Source organism: Stenella coeruleoalba (genome assembly GCF_951394435.1).
Source record: "Stenella coeruleoalba genome assembly, chromosome: 13".
Classification (NCBI taxonomy): Eukaryota; Metazoa; Chordata; class Mammalia; order Artiodactyla; family Delphinidae; genus Stenella; species Stenella coeruleoalba.
Window position 1 is genome coordinate 28,581,094 of NC_137159.1, and position 27,098 is coordinate 28,608,191.

General features: G+C 37.7%; 1 protein-coding gene and 1 pseudogene across 10 annotated transcripts in view; one reads left to right on the forward strand and one right to left on the reverse strand.

Annotated features, from left to right (window-relative positions):
• EXOC6B (exocyst complex component 6B) overlaps positions 1 to 27,098 on the forward strand; it is a 717,212-nt gene that overhangs the window by 37,448 nt on the left and 652,666 nt on the right. The window lies entirely within an intron of this gene.
• On the reverse strand, positions 19,324 to 25,939 carry LOC307195744 (general transcription factor IIE subunit 1-like; annotated as a pseudogene). The gene has a single exon. The product of its transcript is annotated as a general transcription factor IIE subunit 1-like (transcript).

The following is a 27,098-nucleotide window of genomic DNA, read 5'->3' on the forward strand; positions in this document are numbered from 1 at the left end:
AATTTATTTTTAATTGGCCTATTTTCAGTTCAGAAAGTATGGTTAGTATTGCTTTCAATTTAAGCAGACAGATAAAGTGGCTTTTAAAAACCACCCAGAGAGGTTGCAGTGATATCAATATGTACATCCCCAGCTCCAGATTGCTTTTAGTGCCAATAGTAATCCTCTGATTTTCTAGACTCTTATTTTGTTTTCTACTGAGAAGTTTTGGATTAAAATGAGCCACTTTTGTCTTGCCTCCTACATTACTTAAGAAAGGAGCTATGAACAGTTTGTTCCCTATATTCAGCTTAAAGAATTCGGGAGACCAGAGTAAGCTGAAAGCATAGCTTTTGGTGGGACTGCTTTGGGTCCCAGAAACTATTTGACAGACCTTTTTAAAAAAAATTTCTTTATTTATTTTTGGCTGTGTTGGGTCTTTTTTTTTTTTTTTAAACATCTTTATTGGAGTATAATTGCTTTACAATTGTGTGTTAGTTTCTGCTTTATAACAAAGTGAATCAGCTGTACATATACGTATATCCCCATATCTCCTCCCTCTTGTGTCTCCCTCCCACCCTCCATATCCCACACCTCTAGGTGGTCACAAAGCACCGAGGTGATCTCCCTGTGCTATGCGGCTGCTTCCCACTATCTATTTTACATTTGGTAGTATGTATCAGTCCATGCCACTCTCTCACTTCGTCCCAGCTTACCCTTCTCCCTCCCCGTGTCCTCAAGTCCATTCTCTACATCTGTGTCGTTATTCCTGTCCTGCCCGGTAGGTTCTTTATAACCATTTTCTTTGTTTTTAGATTTAATTTATTTTTTTATTTTTTAGTGAATAGGCCCCCAAAATCTCTCTTTTTATTTGGAAATCAAGTTGAACAAATGTTTTTGAAATACTTTTCAAATACTCTAAGGTACCTAATACTGTTTTTTCCCTTATATTTAATTTTATTATTTTTTTATATGGCAGGTTCTCATTAGTCATCCATTTAATACACATCAGTGTATACATGTCAATCCCAATCTCCCAATTCATCACACACCCCCCCCCCCCCGCTTTCCCCCCTTGGTGTCCATATGTTTTTTCTCTACATCTGTGTTGCAATTTCTGCCCTGCAAACCAGTTCATCTGTACCATTTCCTAGGTTCCATATATATGTGTTAGCATATGGTATTTGTTTTTCTCTTTCTGACTTACTTCACTCTGTATGACAGATTCTAAGTCCATCCACCTCACTATAAATAACTCAGTTTCGTTTCTTTTTATGGCTGAGTAATATTCCATTGTATATATGTACCACATCTTCTTTATCCATTCATCTGTCGATGGACACTTAGGTTGCTTCCATGTCCTGGCTATTGTACATAGAGCTGCAATGAACATTGTGGTACATGACTCTTTTTGAATTATGGTTTTCTCAGGGTATATGCCCAGTTGTCGGATTGCTGGGTCATATGATAATTCTGTTTTTAGTTTTTTAAGGAACCTCCATACTGTTCTCCATAGTGGCTGTATCAATTTACATTCCCACCAACAGTGCAGGAGGGTTCCCTTTTCTCCACACCCTCTCCAGCACTGGTTGTTTGTAGATTTTCTAATGATGCCCATTCTAACTGGTGTGAGCTGATACCTCATTGTAGTTTTGATTTGCATTTCTCTAATAATTAGTGATGTTGAGCAGCTTTTCATGTGCTGCTTGGCCATCTGTATGTCTTCTTTGGAGAAATGTCTGTTTAGGTCTTCTGCCCATTTTTGGATTGGGTTGTTTGTTTTTTTAATATTGAGCTGTATGAGCTATTTATATACTTTGGAGGTTAATCCTTTGTCCGTTGATTTGTTTGCAAATATTTTCTTCCATTCCGAGGGTTGTCTTTCGTCTTGTTTGTAGTTTCCTTTGCTGTGCAAAAACTTTTAAGTGTCATTAGGTCCCATTTGTTTATTTTTGTTTTTATGTCCATTACTCTAGGAGATGGATCAAAAAAGATCTTGCTGTGATTTATGTCAAAGAGTGTTCTTTCTATGTTTTCCTCTAAGAGTTTTATAGTGTCCGATCTTACATTTAGGTCTTTAATCCATTTTGAGTTTATTTTTGTGTATGGTGTTAGGGAGTATTCTAATTTCATTCTTTTACAAGTAGCTGTCCAGTTCTCCCAGCACCACTTATTGGAGAGACTGTCTTTTCTCCATTGTATATCTTTGCCTCCTTTGTCATAGATTAGTTGACCATAGGTGCGTGGGTTTATCTCTGGGCTTTCTATCCTGTTCCATTGATCTGTATTTCTGTTTTTGTGCCAGTAACATATTGTCTTGATTACTGTAGTTTTGTAGTATAGTCTGAAGTCCGGGAGCCTGATTCCTCCAGCTCTGTTATTTTCCCTCAAGACTGCTTTGGCTATTCAGGGTCTTTTGTGCGTCCATACAAATTTTAAGATTTTTTTGTTCTAGTTCTGTAAAAACTGCCATTGGTAATTTGATAGGGATTGAACTGAATCTGTAGGTTGCTTTGAGTAGTATAGTCATTTCCACAATATTGATTCTTCCAATCCAAGAAAATGGTATATCTCTCCATCTATTTGTGTCATCTTTAATTTCTTTCATCAGTGTCTTATAATTTTCTGCATACAGGTCTTTTGTCTCCCTAGGTAGGTTTATTCCTAGGTATTTTATTCTTTTGGTTGCAGTGGTAAATGGGAGTGTTTCCTTAATTTCTTTTTCAGATTTTTCATCATTAGTGTACAGGAATGCAAGAGATTTCTGTGCATTAATTTTGTATCCTGCAACTTTACCAAATTCATTGATTAGCTCTAGTAGTTTCCTGATGGCATCTTTAGGATTCTCTACATATAGTATCATGTCATCTGCAAACAGTGACAGTTTTACTACTTCTTTTCCAATTTGTATTCCTTTTATTTCTTTTTCTTCTCTGATTGCTGTGGCTAGGACTTCCAAAACTATGTTGAATAATAGTGGTGAGAGTGGGCAACCTTGTCTTGTTCCTGATCTTAGTGGAAATGGTTTCAGGTTTTCACCATTGAGGACGATGTTGGCTGTGGGTTTGTCATATATGGCCTTCATTATGTTGAGGTAAGTTCCTCTATGCCTACTTTCTGCAGGGTTTTTATCATAAATGGGTGTGAATTTTGTCAAAAGCTTTCTCTTCATCTATTGAAATGATCGTATGGTTTTTGTCCATCAATTTGTTAATATGGTGTATTACGCTGATTGATTTGCGTGTATTGAAGAATCCTTTCATTCCTGGAATAAACCCCACTTGATCATGGTGTATGATCCTTTTAATGTGCTGCTGGATTCTGTTTGCTAGTATTTTGTTGAGGATTTTTATATGTGTGTTCATCAGTGATATTGGCCTGTAGTTTTCTTTCTTTGTGACATCTTTGTCTGGCTTTGGTATCAGGGTGATGGTGCCTTCGTAGAATGTGTTTGGGAGTGTTCCTCCCTCTGCTGTATTTTGGAAGAGTTTGAGATGAATAGGTGTTAGCACTTCTCTAAATGTTTAATAGAATTCGCCTGTGAAGCCATCTGGTCCTGGACTTTTGTTTGTTGGAAGATTTTTAATTACAGTCTCAAGTTCAGTGCTTGTGATTGGTCTGTTTATATTTTCTGTTTCTTCCTGGTTCAGTCGCGGAAGGTTGTGCTTTTCTAAAAATGTTTCCATTTCTTCCAGGTTGTCCATATTATTGGCATAGAGTTGCTTGTAGTAATCTCTCATGATCCTTTGTATTTCTGCAGTGTCCATTGTTACTTTTCCTTTTTCATTTCTAATTCTATTGATTTGAGTCTTCTTCCTTTTTTCATGATGAGTCTGGCTAATGGTCTGGCTAATCAATTTTGTTTATCTTCTCAAAGAACCAGCTTTTAGTTTTATTGATCTTTGCTATTTCCTTCATTTCTGTTTCATTTATTTCTGCTCTGATCTTTATGATTTCTTTCCTTCTGCTAACTTTGGTTTTTTTTTTTTGTTTGTTTTGTTTTTCTTTCTCTAATTGCTTTAGGTGTAAGGTTAGGTTGTTTATTTGAGATGTTTTTTGTTTCTTGAGGTAGGATTGGATTGCTTTAAACTTCCCTCTTAGAACTGCTTTTCCTGCATCCCGTAAGTTTTGTGTTTTCATTGTCATTTGTTTCTAGGTATTTTTTTGACTTCCTCTTTGATTTCTTCAGTGATCTCTTGGTCATTAAGTAGTGGATTGTTTACCCCCATGTGTTTGTAGTTTGTACAGATGTTTTTCCTGTGATTGATATCTAGTCTCATAGCGTTTTGGTCAGAAAAGATGCTTGATACGATTTCAGTGTTCTTAAATTTACCAAGGCTTGATTTGTGACTCCAGATATGATCTATCCTGGAGAATGTTCCATGAGCACTTGAGAAGAAAGTGTATTCTGTTGTTTTTGGATGGAATGTCCTATAAATATCAATTAAGTCCATCTTGCTTAATGTGTCATTTAAAGCTTTTGTTTCCTTATTTATTTTCATTTTGGATGATGTGTCCATTGGTGAAAGTGGGGTGTTAAAGTCCCCTACTACGATTGTATTACTGTCGATTTCCCCTTTTATGGCTGTTAGCATTTGACTTATGTATTGAGGTGCTCCTACGTTCGTTGTGTAAATACTTAAAATTGTTATATCTTCTTTGATTGGTTCTTTGATCGTTATGTAGTGTCCTTCTTTGTCTCTTGTAATAGTCTTTATTTTAAAGTCTGTTTTGTCTGATATGAGAATTCCTACTCCAGCTTTCTTTTGCTTTTCATTTGCATGGAGTATCTTTTTCCATCGCCACACTTTCAGTCTGTATGGGTCCCTAGGTCTGAAGTGGGTCTGTTGTAGACAGCATATATACAGGCCTTGTTTCTGTATCCATTCAGCCAGGCTGTCTTTTGGTTGGAGCATTTAATCTATTTACATTTAAGGTAATCATCGATATGTATGTTCCTATTACCAGTTTCTTAATTGTTTTGGGTTAATTATTTTACGTCTTTTCCTTCTGTTGTGTTTCCTGCCTAGAGAAGTTCATTTAGCATTTGTTGTAAAGCTGGTTTGGTGGTGCTGAATTCTCTTAGCTTTTCCTTGTGAGTAAAGGTTTTAATTTCCCAGTTGAATCTGAATGAGATCCTTGCTGGATAGAGTAATCTTGGTTGTAGGCTTTTCCCTTTCATCACTTTAAGTATGTCCTGCCACTCCCTTTTGGCTTGCAGAGTTTCTGCTGAAAGATCCACTGTTAACCTTATGGGGATTCCCTTGTATGTTATTTGTTGTTTTTCCCTGCTGCTTTTAATATTTTTTCTTTGTATTTAATTTTTGAAAGTTTGATTAATATATGTCTTGGTGTGTTTCTCCTTGGATTTATCCTGTATGGGACTGCCTGTACTTCCTGGACTTGATTTACTATTTCCTTTCCCATATTAGGGAAGTTTTCAACTGTAATCTCTTCAGATATTTTCTCAGTCCCTTTCTTTTTCTCTTCTTCTTTTGGGACCCCTATAATTCGAATGTTGGTGCATGTAATGTCCTGGAGGTCTCTAAGACTGTCCTCAATTCTTGTCATTCTTTTTTCTTTATTCTGCTCTGAAGTAGTTATTTCCACTCTTTTATCTTCCAGGTCAATTACCCGTTCTTCTGCCCCAGTTATTCTGCTATTGATCCCTTCTAGAGAATTTAAAATTTCATTTATTGTGTTGTTCATCATTGTTTGTTTGCTCTTTATTTCTTATAGGTGCTTGTTAAACATTTCTTGTATTTTCTCCATTCTATTTCCAAGATTTTGGATCATCTTTACTATTATTACTCTGAATCCTTATTCAGGTAGGGTACCTGTGTCCTCTTCATTTGTTTGGTCTGGTGGGTTTTTACCTTGCTCCTTCGTATGCTGTGTGTTTCTCTGTCTTCTCATTTTGCTTCACTTACTGTGTGTGGGGCTTCCTTTTCGCAGGCGACAGGTATGTAGTTCCCGTTGTTTTTGGTGTCTGCCCCCAGTGGCTAAGGTTGATTCAGTGGGTTGTGTAGGCTTCCTGGTGGAGGGGACTGGTGCCTGTGTTCTGGAGGATGAGGCCGGATCTTATCTTTCTGGTGGGCAGGACTGCGTCCAGTGGTGTGTTTTGGGGGGTCTGTGACCTGATTATGATTTTAGGTAGCCTCTCTGCTAATGGGTGGGATTGTGTTCCTGTCTTGCTAGTTGTTTGGCATAGGGTGTCCAGCACTGTAGCTTGCTGGTCGTTGATTGGAGCTGGGTCTTAGTGTTGAGATGGAGATCTCTAGGAGACCTTTCGCCATTATATGGAGCTGGGGGTCTCTGGTGGACCAATGTCTTGAATTCGGCTCTCCCACCTCAGAGGCACAGGCCTGACACCTGGCCCAAGTACCACACTGCTCAGAAGAAAAGGGAGAAAAAAAGAAAGAAAGAAAGAAAGAAAGAAAAAGGAAGTTATTAAATTAAAAAATAAAAAATAATTATTCACAATAAAGAAAAGGACTTCCCTGGTGGCTCAGTGGTTGGGAATCTGCCTGCCAGTGCAGGGGACACGGGTTCAAGCCCTGGTCCGGGAAGATCCCACATGCTGCAGAGCAACTGGGCCCATGCGCCACAACTACTGAGCCTGCGCTCTGGAGCCTGCGAGCCACGGCTCCTGAGGCCCGCATGCCTGGAGCCCGTGCTCTGCAACGGGAGAGGCCACTGCGGTGGGGGGCCCGCGCACCGCAGCGAGGAGTAGCCCCCGCTTGCCTCAAATGGAGAGGGCCTGCGCAGCAGCGGAGACCCAAAGCAACTAAAAATAAATAATAATAAATTAATTTAAAAAATAAAGAAGATAAAAGAAAAAAGAAAGAAGAGAGCAACCAAACCAAAAAACAAATCCACTAATGATAACAAGCGCTAAAAAATATACTAAAAACCCAAAAAACAAAAAAAACGGACAGACAGAAGAACCCTAGGACAAATGGTAAAAGCAAAGATATATACAGACAAAATCACACAAAGAATCGTACACATACACACTCACAAAAAAAGAAAAAGGAAAAAAATATATATATCGTTGCTCCCAAAGTCCACTGCCTCAATTTTGGGATGATTCGTTGTCTATTCAGGTGTTCCAGAGATGCAGGGTACATCAAGTTGATTGTGGAGATTTAATCCGCTGCTTCTGAGGCTGCTGGGAGAAATTTCTGTTTCTCTTTTCATTCACACAGCTCCCGGGGTTCAGCTTTGGATTTGGCCCCGCCTCTGCGTGTAGGTGGCCTGAGGGCATCTGTTCTTCACTGAGACAGGACGGGGGTTAAAGTAGCAGCTGATTAGGGGCCTCTGGCTCACTCAGGCTGGGGGGAGGGAGGGGTACGGATGTGGTGTGAGCCTGCGGCAGCAGAGGCCAGCGTGACGTTGCACCAGACTGAGGTACGCCGTGCGTTCTCCTGGGGAAGTTGTCCCTGGATCACGGGACCCTGGAGTGGTGGGCTGCACAGGCTCCGGGAAGGGGAGGTGTGGATAGTGACCTGTGCTTGCGCACAGGCTTTTTGGTGGCTGCAGCAGCATCCTCAGCGTTTATTTCCCTTCTCTGGGATCCGTGCTGACAGCCGCGGCTTGCACCTGTCTCTGGAGCTCCTTTAAGCAGCGCTCTTAATCCCCTCTCCTCACGCACCCCGAAACAACAGTGTCTTGCCTCTTAGGCAGTTCCAGACTTTTTCCCAGACTCCCTCCCGCCTAGCTGTGGCGCACTAGCATCCTTCAGTCTGTGTTTGCGCAGCCAACCGGGATCTGATCTCCCAGCCCCCACCCGTTCCAGCTGGCGTGTGAGCAGACAAGCCTCTCGGGCTGGTGAGTGCTGGTCGGCATCGATCCTCTGTGTGGGAATCTCTCCACTTTGCCCTCTGCACCCCTGTTGCTGCGCTCTCCTCCATGGCTCCGAAGCTTCCCCCCTACGCCACCCGCAGTCTCCGCCCATGAAGGGGCTTCCTAGTGTGTGGAAACCTTTCCTTCTTCACAGCTCCCTCCCACTGGTGTGGGTCTCGTCCCTATTCTTTTGTCTGTTTTTTCTTTTGCCCTACCCAGGTGCATGGGGGAGTTTCTTGCCTTTTGGGAAGTCTGAGGTCTTCTGCCAGCGTTCAGTACGTGTTCTATAGGAGTGGTTCCACATGTAGATGTATTTCTGATGTATTTGTGGGGAGGAAAGCGATCTCCCCGTCTCACTCCTCCGTCATCTTGAAGGTCTCCCTGCGTTGGATCTTTGTTGCCGCGCACGCGGGCTTTCTTTAGTTGTGTTGATCAGGGGCTACTCTTTGTTGCGGTGCGCAGCTTTCTCATTGCAGCAGCTTCTCTTGTTGCAGAGCATGGGCTCTAGGCGCGCGGGCTCTCGAGCGCAGGCTCAGTAGTTGTGGCACACGGGCTTAGCTGCTGCATGGCATGTGGGATCTTCCCGGACCAGGGCTTGAACGCGTGTCCCCTGCATTGGCAGGTGGATTCTTAACCAGTGCGCCACCAGGGAAGCCCGATGAGAGACCTTTTAATAAGCTAATTATCAAGCTTTAAATAAAGTTCCCATTTTCACATTTTTAATTTGTTCCCTGTTTAAGAGCATAATGTGGATTAGGTCTCCTTTGAAGTTGAGGTATTGATGAGTACTAAATACACAGTTCTTTTCTTATTTCTGTTTAATGGAAAAAAAATCCCTCTTTTGCTACTTACAACCTATTTTGTACTTACTTTTTCTACTTACTTTTGCTGCTTACAACTTACTTTTTGTACTCTACAACCATAGAAACTCACTACTTCCTGCTTCTCCATAACTGCTTTTTCTTAGGTTTATTTGATTGTACTCAGCATTTTTTCTTGATTTTAAAAATTAAAAAAATTATCTCAGTAAAGGTTTCTAGTGCTACCTTGGAGTGGAGATGTTATTCATGGTAGAAGCTTGGGAATACACTCACCAGACCAGTCCATTTCAACTGACTGTTAGAACAGATTTATGGCTGCCAGGTGGAAACTCCTTGTTCTAATTAGCCTTCTGCTGTTCCTCTGAGTGTGGCACTCTTAAGGGGGTCTGTGAACATCTAGGTAGATTGATATAAGAGTTAATCAGGAAAAAATCAGAGAGATTTTGCTTTCTATTAATTAGATGCTATAAAAAGTAATTTTTTTTTTCTCCCCTGAACTCTGGGAGTGTTAGTGTATGAGTGTGTCAAGTACTGCCCCTCTGTCCTCTGCTGTCCCAGCTTTTTATTCAGCAAAATTCCTAATTTACAGAAAAATAGGCCAATCACCTAGATTCAATAATTAACATTTGCCATTTTTACTTTATCTATACACATTTTCCTTTTTGGCTTTTTATTACATAGTTGAGAGAAAATTCAGGTTGATGTCCACCAGTTAGTAGTTCTGATTTTCACATTATTCCTGAAATGTAGAACATTTTGATTTCTGAGTCAGAAAATGGAGTCAGAAAGTGAAGTTTTCTTCTTGATGTTAATCATGATACAAACATTAAACATATAACCACACCTACCTTTTAGGAACTTGGGAGGCACACCTAAAATGAGGAAGTAGGAGATTGATATCATTAATTTACATTCAGCCCAGAAGATGTTGAGTTGTTGTCAAGAACCCCAGTGTCTCCAAGCTGTGCCTCAGCAAATTAACCATGCACACCCATGCTAGTCTGTCCTCCAAACTTTTTCACTGTATACTCCCTGGAGGTGGGGATTAAGTAGGGAGAAGTGTAGAAAGAAACTAGCATTTATTGATTGGAGCTAGATATATATCTTAGCTCATTTAATAATAATAGCAATGTTCTTATGATACTACTATCCGCATTTTATAGCTGAGGAGACTAGGTTCAGATGAGTTAAATAATTTGCCCAGAGTCACATACTGCTAGTAAGTAGAGAAGGAGTATTTTTGAATTAAAAAAAAAAAACACCTGTTATTTTTAGGTCACTGTGATGACAGTATATCAGGTACATTTAAATTAGAGATCTCAGGTGAAAAACGGTTCTTTTAACATCTTGTAGTTGGATAAATTATTTGTCTCACATGGTTGGCAGTCTGGGTGGGACTTAATACTGCTTCTTAGGAGATAGTTGACAAAGGTCTTAGTTCCTTTGGGATTTCAGGGGACTTGATAGTGCTAAGTGAAGAACTTGTAGTCATGTTTTGTGCTTTTCCTCACCCTGATAAAGAAATAGTGGATCAAAAGTACAATGAGGAATCACCTCACACCAGTCAGAATGGCCATCATCAAAAAATCTACAAATAATAAATGCTGGAGAGGGTGTGGAGAAAAGGGGGCCCTCTTGCACTGTTGGTGGGAATGTAAATTGATATAGCCACTATGGAGAACGATATGGAGATTCCTTAAAAAACTAAAAATAGAATTACCATATGACCCAGCAATCTGACAACTGGGCATATACCCAGAGAAAACCGTAATTTAAAAAGACACATGCACCCCAGTGTTCATTGCAGCACTATTTACAATAGCCAGAACATGGAAGTAACCTAAATGTCCATCAACAGAGGAATGAGTAAAGAAGATGTGCTTTAACATAGTAAATTTAACATAGTAAAAATTCCATATATACAATGGAATATTACTCATTTGTAATAAAAAGGAACAAAATTGGGTCATTTGTAGAGACATGGATGGACCTAGAGTCTGTCATACAGAGTGAAGTAAGTCAGAAAGAGAAAAAGCAAATACTGTATATTAATGCATATATGTGGACTCTAAAAAAATGGTATAGAAGATCTAATTTGCAAAGTAGAAATAGAGACACAGATGTAGAGAACAAAGGGTGCGGATACCAAGGGGGAAGGGGGGTGGGATGTATTGGGAGAGGAGGATTAACATATGTATACTGTTGATACTATGTATAAAATAGGTAACTAACGAGGACCTACTGTATAGCGCAGGGAACTCTACTTAATGCTCTGTGGTGACCTAAATGGGAAGGAAATCCAAAAAAGAGGAGATGTATGTATACATATAGCTGAATCAATTTTCTGTATGGTTGAACACAATATTGTAAAGCAACTATATTCCAATAAAAATTTTAAAAAATTAAGTAATTAATAAGGGCCTACATGTAAACCATACTATGCAATTTAAAATCTTTGCTTATAATAAAGTCCAATAATTTCTCAAAAAAAAAAACCAGTGGAAAATTACAAGCTAAACCAGCCTAAATACAGCTGAATTCCACCACATCAGCATTCTTAGAAGAGATGATGCCAAACATGGCACCACACCCAGAATCAGCCCGGCACACCCCATTAAAGAGTCTAAATCAGGAATTTAGTGGAGAGGTTGTGACTCATCCCAGGATCCTAGAGAAAAAGCTGACGTTAAGATCTAAGGAAGATGGATGGACCTAGAGTCTGTCATACAGAGTGAAGTAAGTCAGAAAGAGAAAAACAAATACCGTATGCTAACACATGTATATGGAATCTAAAAAAAAAAAGTCATGAAGAACCTAGGGGCAAGACGGGAATAAAGACACAGACCTACTAGAGAATAGACTTGAGGACACAGGGAGGGGGAAGGGTAAGCTGGAACAAAGTGAGAGAGTGGCATGTACATATATACACTACTGAACGTAAAATAGATAGCTAGTGGGAAGCAGCCGCATAGCACAGGGAGATCAGCTCGGTGCTTTGTGTCCACCTAGAGGGGTGGGATAGGGAGGGTGGGAGGGAGGGAGATGCAAGAGGGAAGAGATATGGGGATATATGTATATGTATTCACTTTGAATTTATATTATATTTGAATTTATATTCACTTTGTTATAAAGCAGACACTAACCATTGTAAAGCATTTATACTCCAATAAAGATGTTTTAAAAAAAAATGATCTAAGGAAGAAGCTCAGGCCAAGAATGTGGTTCTTGCTCAGGGCTTTACCGGTGGTAGCATTAGTAATGTGTGACACTCTTGATATTCCTGAAGGATATATGTTGTTAAGAGTCTCCAGTTCCAGAACACTGCTAATATAAATGTTGATGTAAGGTAGTTTGCTAGGCTCATACACAGGCTAAATGACTAGCCTTCACATTCATCTTAATACCTATATTTGTATTAGATATTTTAGATAATAAGAGCAGTTAACATTTATTGAGTACTTACTTTGTGCGGGCCCTATCCTAAGCAGTTTTACACATATTAACTCATTTAATACAACAACCCTATGAGGTAGATAAGGAAACAACTCAGAGAGTAATGCAGAGATCATGGTTAGGCAAAGGAACGGAAATTTGAATCTAAGGAGTCTAGGTGTAGTGTTTTTGCTTTTGACTGCTGTGCTGTATCCAAACCATTGTGCTATATTAGAAAAACACTGTAAGGTAGGTATTATCTCATTTTTCTAATAAATTATTTTTTAAGGTCAAACTTGAATAGGAAAAATGTGAATATCAAGTATTAAGAAATTCTTTTAGTCATATCTCTCTCTTTTTTTTTTTTTTTGACTTTTGGGCACGCCGCGCAGCATGTGGGATCTTAGTTCCCCGACCAGGGATCGAACCTTTTCCCCTGCATTGGAAGCACGGAGTCTTAACCACTGGACCGCCAGGGAAGTCCCTAGTCATGTCTCTCTTATCTAGCTCAGATGGCTTGATGAGTCTTCCTTTTAGTCTTTTGAACTTGTAGTGCCAAATCTTAGAAATTAGACTAGTAGTCTCTTTCTGGATCTAAGCTAAAACCTTCTTGAAGTTTGTGTTATAATTAAAAGTAAATTAAAATCTTGAATTGCCCTTAAAACTGTTATGGAATATAAGAAAGAAGAAAACCTTAGAGATTGAGGCATGAAGGCTTTTTAAAGATCTTCTGAGATGAATTCGCAGTCGGTGCTAGTTGAGAGAATTGCTTTCTAATAACATGTAATACGTTGTCAGGTAGTTGTTCCTAGAGTTCTTTGTGAGGCATCTTTGTGACCAGATTGCTTCTTTAGTCTCTATAACTGTTTTCTCTAAGTTCCTATAGTTCATAGGACATAGAACTTAGCATTTAAATAAAGACTAACTCACTGTTGATGTTATACCTACCTCCCCCTGTCATTGGCCTAATTCAGGCCCTTATGTTTTTCTTGGACAACAGTTTCCTTACTGTTTCTCTGCTGCATGCTTTTTTATTTTTTCAACAAATATGTACTTAATAATGTCTGCTAGGTGTGAGACGCTGTGCTCAGCATTGGGTATATCAGCAGTAAACAAGACAGACATTGTCTTGCCCTAGCAGAATGTATAGTCTACTAATTGGTCAGTCCGTTTTCCATACCATTGCCATAAACGTTTTCGAAAATTCAGGTCTGATTTTTGCTGGTTCTCTTTTGCCTACCTCAGGCTTTTCATAGTCAAGTTGTAGCATACCATAACGGTTCAAATGACTTGTCCAATGAAGCCATCCTTGATCACTCCTTAGAAGCAGAAATAATTATTTTCTTATCCTGGTTCCCGTAGCCCTTTATAAAAATCCTTATCAGAGTATTTATTATATTTTATTATAGTTGTTTGTATCAGTTTCCTCTAATTGTTTGTGAATTTCTTGAGACCAGCGATAGTATTTTATTTATTATTGTTTTATCCTCAGTGTCGGATATAGAATCTGGAATGTAAGTGCTCCATAAAAGTTTAAAGTATAGTATAGTCTTAGTACTTTCTATATCATGTCATGTATGTATGTTTTGTTCCTCCAACTATTAGGTTACAGACTGTCTTATAATTTCTTTGTATTCCTTCTGTTATCCAGGCTGATGCAAAGAACATCCTTAAAAAATATTTACTGATTATTATTAGCCTTTCAGTATCTTCTGCATGGTAGTTCTTTTTTAGAAAAGCATTTATTGGTCCCTTGTTTTACAGAATGTCTCACTATATTTAAAAAAATCCAAATATTTTATTTAAAGGGGCCTTATTTCTATGATACGCCTATCTTAAGCAACAGCTCATTGATACTGTGACTGGTAAGATGGATCTTGCTTGCTTTCTTCTGTTTGTCTACTAGAATACTTAGAGGTAAATTTGTGGTTCACCTTCAGAAAAGATATGATATGCATCTTGTGTATCATCTTCACTTCTGGTCTTATGTTGCTGCCCTTTGTATCGATTATTGCTCTCCTGTTTTTAATTTTATTTAATGTTGTATTGTTTATGTCTTTATATGCCACTTTAGATCCTTAAACTAACTAAAAACCAGACAAAAACCTAGAAACCAGTGGTATTTTCATTTATCCTCCAAGTACTTATTGAATCCTGAGTCCTATGCCTTAAGAGATAAATAATACATAATACCTATCCCAAGAAACTGGAATTTGTTAATGTAGAAAACACTTGATGTAAGAAAGGTTAGACAAGAGGGCTTTGGGAGGTGATGGGAGGCATAGGGTTTGGAGATTTAGGTGCTTCTGGAGAAGGTGACATTTGAACTGAATCTTGAGAAATGGCTAGTATTTTGATTGGTAAAAAAGGACAGATTGGGCATTCTAGTAGGTGGAAACAGTAAGTGACCAAGAAAATATAATTTGTGTTATTCATTAGGGTTATCCACCCAAAATTTCTGTTTCTTTTCCCAGTCACATGTTATGATTGCATGTCCTTGCCCCTTGGAAGTTAGGTGTGGCCATGTAAGTTGCTTTGACCAATGATGTGTGAGCTGAAGTGATCTGAGTCATTTCCATATAGAAGATTTAAGAATCCGTGCATTCACTATGCTTTCTTTTCCTCTGCCACAGTGATCTGCAGTGCTCTGATTAGCCTGTGGGCCAAATATGGTCTGCCTGTATTTGTAAATAAAGTTTTATTGGAACATAGCCATCGTGATTTGTTTATGTATTGTCTATGGCTGCTTTTGCACTACAACAGCAAAGTTGAATAGTTGTTACAGAGAGCGTATATCCCATAAGGCTGAATATATTTACTATCCGGCCATTTATAGAAAAGTCTTGTTGACAGCTGCTCTGGATATTGGCTGCTTTGAGTGAGGATTTTGTAGAGCAGAGACTCGTGCTGACCCACAGTGGACATATGCATATGCCATCAGAAAGAAATAAATCTGTATTCACTGATATTTTGGGGTTGTTTGTTATAGTAGTATAATCCAGCTCATCCTGACAGTCAGGCTCTTTATAGGAAAAATATTTCAGTTGCTCACAGAGGAAGAAACCTTATGGACAGGAGTAGTGTGGAACAAAGATGGATAGGAATGTTAGGGTACTGTTGTGAAAGTACGAGACTGTTAAGCTCAGATGTTTAGATTTTATTTAGAATCCTCAATATGGAATCAGGACTTAACAATTTTTTTTGAGGGACTGAAGAATAGTATGGTGGGAGCTTTATGGTAAAAAGTTTAATCTGCCAATAGTTATAGAAAGGCTGGAGCATTCGTTGAGTCAGGAATTTGATCTCTGTAAAACAAAAGTCCCTGGAAACTGGACTGACAGTGGTTTAAATGGAGTTTTTTTTTCCTTAATAAGTTGCAGTGACTTAATTTCTTGTTGCATTAATGCTTAATAGCAACCTCAGATTTTTTGTAATTTGAGCTGTTTATACAAGTGAGGAAACATCATTGTAAAGGCAGTTGTGATAGTTGAGGGCCAGTTTTTTTATTTCCTTCTTTTTTTCTTTGATTTCCTCTTTTTTAGGTAAAGCAAACACATCAGACACTGCCATCAACTCAGTGAAATTTGGTGTCAGGTAGCCTAAGGTAGTTTAAAGTGGAAAAATGGTCACTTTAGAATTCGGTCTTACTGCATCTCCTGTTACTTCATCTGCTATATATCTGCTGAAGGAAACCTTTGTCAGTTTGCCAAGTTACATGAATGCAGCTGAGAGGATATAGCAGTTCCTCAAGGTTAAAATATAATATTTTAGGGTACTGAATCCTTCAGGCTTCTTAAAGCAGTTTCATCCTGCATATATGATGTTTTGAAGATACATAGAAGGAAAAGAAGAATGATAATAACAACGAAAAATGCTGTAGAAAATTCCTGTATAATCAGGTTATTTTGTAAAGTGATGGACAAACTTGTTCTTCTAATCCTTTTTGGCTTTAGTGAAAGAATGTTCTTTTTTACTTGTTTTGATTTTACTGGCATAGCGGCCTTTAGAAATTTGGAAAATTCATTGCATTGCAGGCCTGTTTTGTTATTTATTAAGCTGTTAATTATTCCTTTTCTCTTGGAGTTTATATTTTAATAATACAACATCTCACATATAGACCATTTCTTTAAAAGAAATAAACAGTACAGAAATATTTTTCTGCCTTTTTATTGATTATGAAAATAATACATGTTTATATTGCTTGGGACTCTGGTTGCAAGTTATAGAAACTCTATGTGAATTAACTTTAGCAGAACAGTTTAATATATTAGCTTACTGTGAGCAGGCATCTGCAGACACAGGGTGAGCTGGTATTAGGTAAGACTGCAACATGGGACTCTTGTGTTTTTCTCTTGGCAATGTGTTTTACATTTTTAGTAAATGTTTTCTGTGTAGTTGAAAAATGCAAACAATGTGTTTATATAACGTGTATATTTATAAAGTTATGTATATTTTGTATTGGGGCAGCAAGTTATAATATGTACATTTCATATATGTATATTATATATTCTTTTTTGAAAAAAATTATTTATTTATCTTCAGCTGCGTTGGGTCTTCGTTGCTGCACGCGGGCTCTCTCTAGTTGTGAGCGGGGGCTACTCTTCGTTGCGGTGCGCGGGCTTCTAGTTGCAGTGGCATCTCTTGTTGCGGAGCACTGGCTCTAGGTGTGCGAGCTTCAGTAGTTGTGGCACGCGGGCTCAGTAGTTGTGGCTCGCGGGCTCTAGAGCGGAGGCTCAGTAGTTGTGACGCACAGGCTTATTTACTCCGTGGCACGTGGAATCTTCCTGGAGCAGGGCTTGAACCCGTGTCCTCTGCATTGGCAGGCAGATTCTTAACCACTCGCCACCAGGGAAGTATCTATATATTCTTTTTTTATGGGCAGATAGAGAAGTAGATGAGTGTGGGATTCCGTGTCAGTATACTTATACTTTAATCATGGCTCTGTGACTTGGCAAATAATTTATCTTATCTGTGAGTCAGTTTCTTTGTATGTAAAATGAAAATAATACTGTTACTCTATATCATGGGATGGCTTTGAAATTAAGCAAGATAGTACATACAGAGTGTTTAGAACAGTCCTTTATAAGTAGTGAACATGGACTAAATGTTATTATAAATACTGTAATGTTTATATTATATTATTAATGTACACGTGCCCTATATATATATATATTGTGTTAATATATGGACAGATACTTAAGGACTTTGTATCTTGCTTTCTTCACTAAACTGTTTGTTTTCTTTATTATATTTTTGAACTTTAACACCTTTTAGAAAACTGACAAACCTAAAGGAAATAAACTTTAGAGTTCATTGGTGATCTTAACTTTCCTCTGAAACATGGCATTTTTGGAAAACCTTTGCTTGAGCATGCTAGCCTTTAACCCAAAGATGTGATGTGTTCAGAAGGAATAGGAGATGACTAATACCCATGAATGGCTGAACGTGTTGGTTATTGAAATTTGTATATCCCTTTCCTGAATTGAAAAGATGACTTTTTGGTATAAACAGACTAAAGATCAACCAGGGACTCTTTATCAATATATAAAATGACAGTTTTTTCATTACTAGTATGAATCATATTATGACTAGATTTTAAGTCTGTTTTTATTATTGTGCTCTGCAGAATGACCGATTTGTTATTTGCACTACTTGTGTGGAATTTACTATTGCTGCCTGTCAATAGTAGCCTGTCGCCCTCTTAAGATTGCCAGTACTTATAAACTTTTCTTATGGGACTGAGTGGTGATATAATGAATGTGATTTTTTGAATTGTATAATGAAATATATCAACATTTGCAAAACCTGCGAAACCCAGCGAACCAGTATTTTTCAAATGAACAATACCTGATGTTACAAAATCATACATGGGTAAAAGATTCATTTGAAGTATAAGATAGACCAATGAATTTTAATCTAGAACTCATCAAGTTTTGAGGTTGTATCATAAATTTGTGTGTGTGTGTGTGTGTATATATATATATAAAGTTTTCTGAAAAGGCTTAAAAATACTTTCTCCCCTTTCCAACTACATATGTGCAAGGCTGGGTTTTCTTTACGTACTGTAACCAAAACCCCACATTTTAATAGATTTAATGTAGAAGTGGTTATAGAGTCCAGATATCTTCTGCAGACATTAAAGATATTTGCACAAATGCAAAAGACTCTTCCAACTATTTTTTATTTGTTTATTTCAGAATATAAAATTATTTTTCATAAAATATATTCTTTAACATGTAAATATTATTGGGTTTTAATATTAATGAATTAATATTTTCTAATTTTCAGTTTTAATTTCTAATATAGTAAATATTGATATATATATAAATCAATGTAAACAAAAGTTCTTTAGGGTTCTTAATATTTAATAGTATAAAAATTAAAAATTGTGTTTAAAATGCTGGAGAGCTGATAGTTTAGATGAAAGGAAACTGAAGAAACATGACAGTTGAATGTAATACATGGTACTGGGCCGGATACTCTCCAGGAGGAAATGAAAACACTCTAAAGAACATTATTGGGACAGTTGACAGGACTGGAATATGGACTATGGATTAGATTATAATTGTATCAATGTAAATTTTTTGAATTTGATAATTGTATTATAGTTAGGTAAGATAGGAAATACACATTGTAGTTTTAAGGGTATAATACATGCAACATATTCTAAACATACATGTACATATATGTAGAAGAGAAAGTGTTAAAACAAATGTGGCAAAAACATTACAAATTGGTGAATTCTGTATAACGGCTAAATAGGAGTTCTCTATTATTTGTACAATGTGAAGTTATTTCAAAATAAAAATTAAAAAATTATGAAGTAATGTAATGAATCTCTTAGAAGTGGATTTTACAGATTAATTGGTGAGTGTCTTTTTGTGCTTGTGAATGACTGAGAGGTTTTGAGTAGTGGATAACTGGCTATGTAAGTCCTTTGGAGTTTTCACTGCTTTTCAGAGGACACTCCTTGTGCTCTGCTGCCCCCTAGTGACTTTTATGCTCATCAGCAGTTTATTCTGCAAGTACAAGTTGGGAATTTGGATCACTGTAGTCATCATTTAAAAATAATTTAGTATCAACTAAAAGGATTGTTTTGGGGGGGGTGGAGGAAGATACTACTGTGAAGATCTCATGATCTGTTTTGTCTTATAATTTTTTAAAAATTATATTTTTGTTCTTGTGGTTCCTTTGAATTGTATCCTCAGTCTCCCCTTCCCCCCCCCTTTTTTTGAAGATAGTATTTATTGGTTCCTCATCTGACAGAAACAGTAGAATTTCCTGTATTTTCTTTCCCTCTCTTTTCTGTGACCACAAGTATTAGTCAATAATATTATGTTAGTGTTTTACTTTATAGTCTTAAAATGTTTAGAATTCTGCTAGCCCATAATCTCTCATTTGCAATATGAAAATTCCAAAGACTCTGAAACCATTTGTCGTCAAAAGCTGTCTGAATTCATTTGGCAACAAAACTTGATGTGAGTTGCTGTGAGATAGTGATAGTCTTTATATTTACCACTTGTGTGAATATTCCTACATTTGCTGCAGAGTTACTAATGTTACTAAACTAAACCCCAAGGGTTTTAGATTAGGAATTGTAGACTTGTACCTGATTTGCTTAGCTTTGACTCCCAGTTATGAGGTATGAAGCGTCACCAGCTTATACTACTTTCTATCTTTTCTCTCTTCTTTTTATTAGTTGTATAATTTTTACATACTATTTAAAAAATTTTTATTAGAGTATAGTTGATTTACAATGTTGTGTTATCACATACTATTTTTTTTTCTTTCTTTTTTTTTTGCGGTACGCAGGCCTCTCACTGCTGTGGCCTCTCCCGTTGCGGAGCACAGGCTCTGGACGCACAGGCTTAGCGGCCATGGCTCACGGGCCCAGCTGCTCCGCGGCATGTGGGATCTTCCTGGACCGGGACACGAACCCGTGTCCCCTGCATCAGCAGGCGGACTCTAAACCACTGCACCACCAGGGAAGCCCACATGCTATTTTTATATACCATATTTTGTCACTCTTAATCTGATCTTTTTGTCTTAGAGTTGCAGTTAAATATGTTCCCTTATTACTTCCAGTCTTTTTTGTTGACGTTTCTCTTGTTATTTATTTTGGTTGGAGTTTTTCTCTACCAGTTACCTTCAGATGGACTTATATAAACAATAATTTTTGAGTTCTTGTATATTCAGAATGGCTGCTCTGTAGACTGTACATTCAAAGGACAGCTTCATTGAACTTAAAACTTTGACTCATATTTTGTTTCCCTGAGTATTGTCTTCTGGTGTTCGGTGTTGTAGAAAGGTCTGATGGCTGCTAGATTTTCTTTTCCTGATTATTGACTGTTTTTTTTCTTTTGCTGTCTTTTGGTTCTTCTTTTTCTAATCTATAGGAATTACTCTAAGGATTACCACATGCATCTTTGACTCATTAAAGTATAATATAAATTAATTCTTTTATCATTTCCTTGATACTACTAGGACCATATAACACTTCATTTTCATTTACCCTTTCCCATCTGTTAATCTACTGCTGTCATGAATTTTAATTTTACATGTCATTTAGTGCCCCCAAGACATTATTATTTTGTAGAGTCAGCATTCATTTATGTTTACCCCTTTTTGGTTTCCTACATTTCTGTGCTTTATTCTGAGATTACTTTCTTTTTGCATGAAGAACTCTCTTTAGCATTTCTTTGAATGCAAGCCTAATACTGACACATTCTCTCATTTTTTTGCTTGTTTGTATGAAAAGTGTCTTTATTTTACCTTAATTTTTTGAAATTGTCGTAAAATATACATAACAAAATTTACCATTTTAACCATCTTTGAGTGTATAGTTTAATGGCATTAAGTATATTCACATTATTGTGCAATCATCACCATCATCCATCTTCAGAATTTTCGTCATGTTCCCAAACTGAAATTCCGTGCCCATTAAACAATAATTCCTCATTCTCCCCTTTCCCTTCTCCTGGCAGCCACTATTCTACTTCCTGTCTCTATAAATCTGACGCTTCTGAGTACTTCATATATGTGGAGTCATACAGTATTTGTCCTTTTGTGACTGGCTTATTTCACTTAGGATAATGTCTTCAGGGTTCATCCATGTTGTAGCATGTGTCACAATTTCCTTTTTTTTTTAAGGCTGAATAATATTCCATTGTATGTGTACCACATTTTGTTTATCCATTCATCCTTCGATGAACATTTGAATTGCTTCCTCCTTTTGGCTGTTGTGAATAATGCTGCTATGAACATAGATGTGTAAATATTTCTTTGAGTCCCTGATTTCACTTTTTTTGGGTATGTACCCAGAAGTAGAATTGCTGGATTATATGGTAAATTATTTTTAATTTTTTGAGGAACTGCCAAATTGTTTTCTGTAGTGGATGTACCATTTTACATTGCCTGCCTTAATTTTTAAGGGACTTTTTTTTTTTTAAACTAGTTTTAGGATTCTAGGCTGGCAGTTTATTTTTTTTCAGCACTTACTGTATATAATTCAATTGTTATTTGACATATATTTCCTGTTAAAAAGTTAGCTCTTAATCTTAATGTTGTTCCTTTAATATTTTTTACTATGGTTTTGTTTTTCTGCAGTTTTACTATGAGGTGCTTACGTATAGTTTTCATTGTATTTATCCTGTCGGGTTTGTAGAGCTTGAAACTGTGGATTGATGTCTTTCATTAGTTTTGGGAAATAGTTGACTCTGATGTTTTAAATATTGCCATTTCCCCATTATAGAAAGACTAGACCTCTTTCTGCAGAGTCACAAATTTAAAACTATTTTCCTAGTAACACTAAGATATTGCTTTCTTCTTTTACTCACATTCTTGCAGGAGAATATAGTGAAGTACGCCAGAGGCTATATGATATGTGAAGACAGTCGTTGTTTTAATGGCTAATGTAATATATGCTTGTGTATTCTTATGTTTAAATTTTTATTCAGCTTTAATTTTTAATGTGATAAATGTCAATAAATATAACCACGTATACAAAAGTTCTTGGGGAGATCCATATTTTTTAAGAGTATGAAAATATCCTTAAGCCAAACAGTTTGAGAACTGCTGGGGTAGGCATTTTGACTCTATCCCATATATTTCATATTTTTTATAGTCTTCTGTATTTTATATATTTTTATTTTCCTCTTTATGCTTTTTTTTAAATGGGAAGAGTAGGCATTTTAATTATGCTCCAAGGTGTTACAGAGCTAGATTAACAAATTTCAGTCAGTATAAAATAGACTTATTGTCAATATTCAGTCATAATACAACCCAGGTAAATGAACCATTACTTTATACAAGGCTCAGATGTTTAAAATCTATCTTAACTTTACACATGTACTATAAAATGATAAATACTTAAAATGACAATGCAAGGGAAATATTATAAAAATACAATTGTTGTAGACCCTTGTATGAAAGTTCTTTAAAGTTCTGCCTTAAGGAATAATACCATGCTGCATATCAGAACCAAAAATAAAGCATTTTCCTTGAGGTTACAATGCTCAGCGATATACTGGATGAACTCTAAAGTACCATGCCTGACAAGAATCAGAAGAGACAAGGCCTTCAATAATTTGAGAGAAAAAAAAAGAGAGAGGAGTAATCAATTGTCATATGCTGATTTCTGCTGGAATGGCCTCTTTAAACAATTATAGCACTGTGGAAGAACTGAAGAAGGGGACCAGTCTCAGCTTTATATAAAGGATTTCCAAGTCAGCACAAACTCAGACAGTGTTAAAAGGTACTGTTCCCAGTACTCTCCACTCTTCAACCGTTTACGTGGACTCCTCGTCCTAAGTCCCTGTTTTTTCTCTAATTTCTTCCTAAGGGCTTACCAAACACACTTTCTGTTTTCTATTATCCAACATACAAACCAAAAGGCATTAAGCAAAACAATATCTGTCAGTCAAGTCAGTTCTAAAGACACCAATTTTGGTTTAAGTATTAATCTTGAGATTTACACATAACCATCCTTCTTCCACAGACACTCCCACCTCCCCTTACATATTGACTCCATCCTAAACTGTGAAGCAATATGAAGTCTTAAGATTTTTTTTTTTTTCCTTCATCAATGATTTGCCTGTTGCCAAGCTGCTTGGTTGGCAGCAATATCAGGAGCTGTTTGGAATGCTTGGTCAGAATATATAAGAAGGATGTGGTCAGTGAATTACTGTAACCTATCAAAGTGAGCTTCTACAGGCAGACATGAAGAATTTACCTTTAGACTTCTCGCACTCATTTCAGAAGGGAGAAAATGTGTCTTAAAAGGGAAAGGAAAAAAATTAGATAAGGAAATAAAGCAAAATATTAATACTGTAGTAATAGGAAAGGGAATGCTACCTACATTGTGGGGAAGTTTCTGGCATAAAAATCAAACTTTCTCTCCCATTACTCTTTGCACAAGATTAACAGTTGATTTACATCAAGAGGGGCAGAAAGCCACTAAACACTTCCTTCAAAGGTAGGGAATTTCTTTTTGAAATGAGCATTAGAGAAGGGAGGAAAAGGTAGGGAAAGCTCAGTCAAAGAGGTCCTCAAACATGCGTTGTCTCATTGCTATGTACGCTTCCTTTTCATCTGGTGTCATTTGGGCCACCAGCTCTGGCTTCTGGCTCACTTCGCTGTAGGAGAACAGACGGCCAGCCACCATGACAATGGGGTCATCTGCTCCTTCCTCAAATTCATCCTCCTCCTCATCCTCTTCCCCATGATGTGCAGCCACAGCTGCCGCACAGGGTGGAGAGTCATTGTCTCACTCACTGGTCTCACTCTCAGAGTCACTGCCATTGGCAGTGGTCACAGGAGCAGCTGCCCCCACTGAGCCTGCTGTGGCAGAGGGGGTCTTCTTCTCATGAATGAGCAGTGCTCGCATGACCTCCTCATTATCATCTGGCCCCGCACGGCCTTCCTCACGCTCCTGAAACGAGTCTATATCTAAGCCACCTTCCTTCATCTCTTCAGAACTATGTGCTCCTTCGATAGTGCTCTCTCTTAACCAAATAGTTCTCTCTTTGGCAGATTTTCCCTCCAGTGAGGCTCGATGAAGATCGTCTTGGTCATCCATGTTAATGACAACATTCTGAGTGTATAAGTACTCATAAGACGGACCTTGGTGGCCCATGCTTCCTGGTGGTGCCCACCTGCTCGGCCAGCAGCTGCAGCCGCAGTTGCTGCACGGTCCTTGCTCTGTTTCAGGGCTGGTATTTCTGTGGGTTCTGGCTCAAGTATTTCATAGGCCAAGTTCACATCCTCTGTCTCTCAAAGCAAAGCATAAATGGGCTCAGTTTGTTCATTAAACCTTGCCAAAAGTGTGTGTGCATCTTTTTTGGGCATTGCTGATTCATCTTCTTTGACCTCTGTGTGGCAGAAAATATAGCGGAAAGTTCCTGTCATGGGATCAAAGAGCTGATTATCTTCTAAATCTGTAAAAGTACCACTGCAGATGGGACATTTGAAGGAGGCCCGGTTGGTGGAATCTCTCTCATCAGTTTCAATCCTCCTTCTCATGTGGTCCAATTTATATTTTACCACATAAACAAGAGTACAATAATTGATAAAGTAGTAGTTGTGGTGAGTGGTTTTCCCATCTGCAGCAGTCTCCACCCTCATTCTGCACTTGATGAATTTGTCTCCCTTTAAATTATTCAAGAGTGATCGAAGTTGCTTCTGATCAAACTTGAGCAGCTCCAGCATGTCCTCCTCTTTCACACAGAGGTTTCGGATCAAGATGTCCAAGGCCAAAGCATGCTCAATGCCATAAAACCCCCGGATCACATACTTGGCTAACTGCTTCAATGCTGCAGGAACCTCGGTGAGGACATCTGGATCTGCCATCTTTAGCAGCAAACTTCAACTTTAAATGTACTGACCAAAGCACATCCTGCATGGGGAGGGCCCTGTGCCACATCATTTAGCCTGTTACCTTTGCCTGAAACACCTTAGGGGACCCAGAGTGAATCCTTGAACACTCCCACTGCAGCTTCCCTCAGCGCCTCCACTACTGGCTTAAACGAGCCGTGCCACTTGTGCGACAAAGAGAACGCCCTATTCCTGCGACCAGCTTTAGAAACCACGTGCTACTTTCCTCTTTATGCTTTAATCTGGATATTTTCTATTAATTTATCTTCACTAATCTCCTCTTGCTGATAAACTATCTATGGAGCTCTTAATTTTAAAAATAACATTTTCACTTCTGAATTTTCTCAATTTTTAAATAGCATAGATTTCAAGGCTCTGGTGAATTTTCCATCTTTCTGTCTATTTTGTTCTTTTTCCTTTTATTTTTTTTATCATATTAATCATAGACATTTCAAAGTCCTTTTCTCATAATTTCAATATCTGTGTCATCTGTGGATCTTGATTTTCAGTTATATGGTCCTCCCCCTTGGCATGCTTGGTAATTTTGGACTGCATGGAGATAAAAAACTCTTGGAGGTTCTGGGTAACCTTCTCTTCCGTAAGAGAAGGTTAAACTCCCCCCAACCCCGTCTTTTTCGGTAAGGTGGATAGAGTGGCAGTGATCTGAATCCAGTCAGGGTCAGAGCTATGGCTATCTCTGGTTCAGTACTGCCTTTTGCTATAGTCCTTCACATTTTCCAAACAGCGTTGGAGTGATGATTAGGGCCCCTTTCCTCAGGTGGACACTGCATTCTAATCTTTACTCCATACCTCAAGACTACCTAAAACTCTGTTCTGCTTCTATGCTTGTCGTCTTAGCCTCTTGCCCGCTGTAGGTTAAGAATTCAGCGCATGTATTGAGGGAAAAACAGAAGAGTGTTGTGTTTTTTACCATTTTTCCTCTCTAGGATCTTTACCTCTTGTCTCTAATTTATGTCACTTCAGTGCCACAAAACTGTCAAAAGCTGATTTCTCTACCTCTTCTGCTTGATTCCTACACTGGAAACTTAGCCTCTTGTGTGCAGACTTGGCAAATATATTGGGAAAAAGTGACTAAAGAATGTTGGCACACCCCTTCTCATTCTTCCCCTGGTCTCCAGCATTTTGTTCCCTTAATTTCTGATCATCTTAGCAGCTCTGTAAGTCAACCAAGAAAGAACATCAAAAATAGGTATGCAGAAAGCCTGGATAGGTGTCAGTTCAGATTGGAGCAGGGGAAATGGGAGCATCAAGAGAGAGTTTTCCAGAAAAAGGGGGGGAGATTCCCATAAGAAAGGAATGGTAATCTTAGTATACAACCTGGCTTAAAAGTGAAGAATATTTATACAGTTAAACTAATACAAATGTTGTTTATTGGTTTTAAAGACAAAGTACTGGTAAACCATAAAAGACAATTATGATTCTGGAAAAGAATATATATGTTATTAACCCAACCCAGTCAATGTAAAATTCACTTCAACAGTTGGAAGAAAGTGAGGAAAACAAATGAAGAGAAAGTAAAGGGGAGCTAATGCCTCACTTTGCACAATTAGGGGGTCAAGGTAGTCATAGATGATGATGTAAGAAATAAAAGCATAAGTATATTATTAAGAAATAAAAGTACAATATTAAGCATAGTATATTAAATTACAAAAATAACCTTTAGAAAAACTAAAAGTGGTATAAGTATGTTGAGAGGAGAGGGAGGGGGAGTGATATGGTATGATGAGGTAAATCTGCTCTGATTATAGCAGAAAGACAATATCTAAACTGATTAAAAAAAGCAGTATTATTATATGTTTTACAGATATGGGCTTACCTCCACAAAATTAAGACCAGAAACATTTTAAAAAGCTCCAAGTGGTTTTCTCTGGAATATTAAAATGGAAATCCAAGAAGCTTAAAGATCCTCAAGCAGGGTAAACACAAGCAACAAAACTACAGCAAGGCACCACAAAAGGAATCACAATAATAGCTCAAAAGATGGGAAGGGGGAAATGGAATTATACTTAATTAATTAAAAAGAAAGCAGGAAAAGAGGAAATCATTTACATTAATATAATTACCTATTTGACTAGGTTTAAGTCTGTTATCTTGTTATTTATTATTCATTTGTCCCATCTGTTCTTTGTC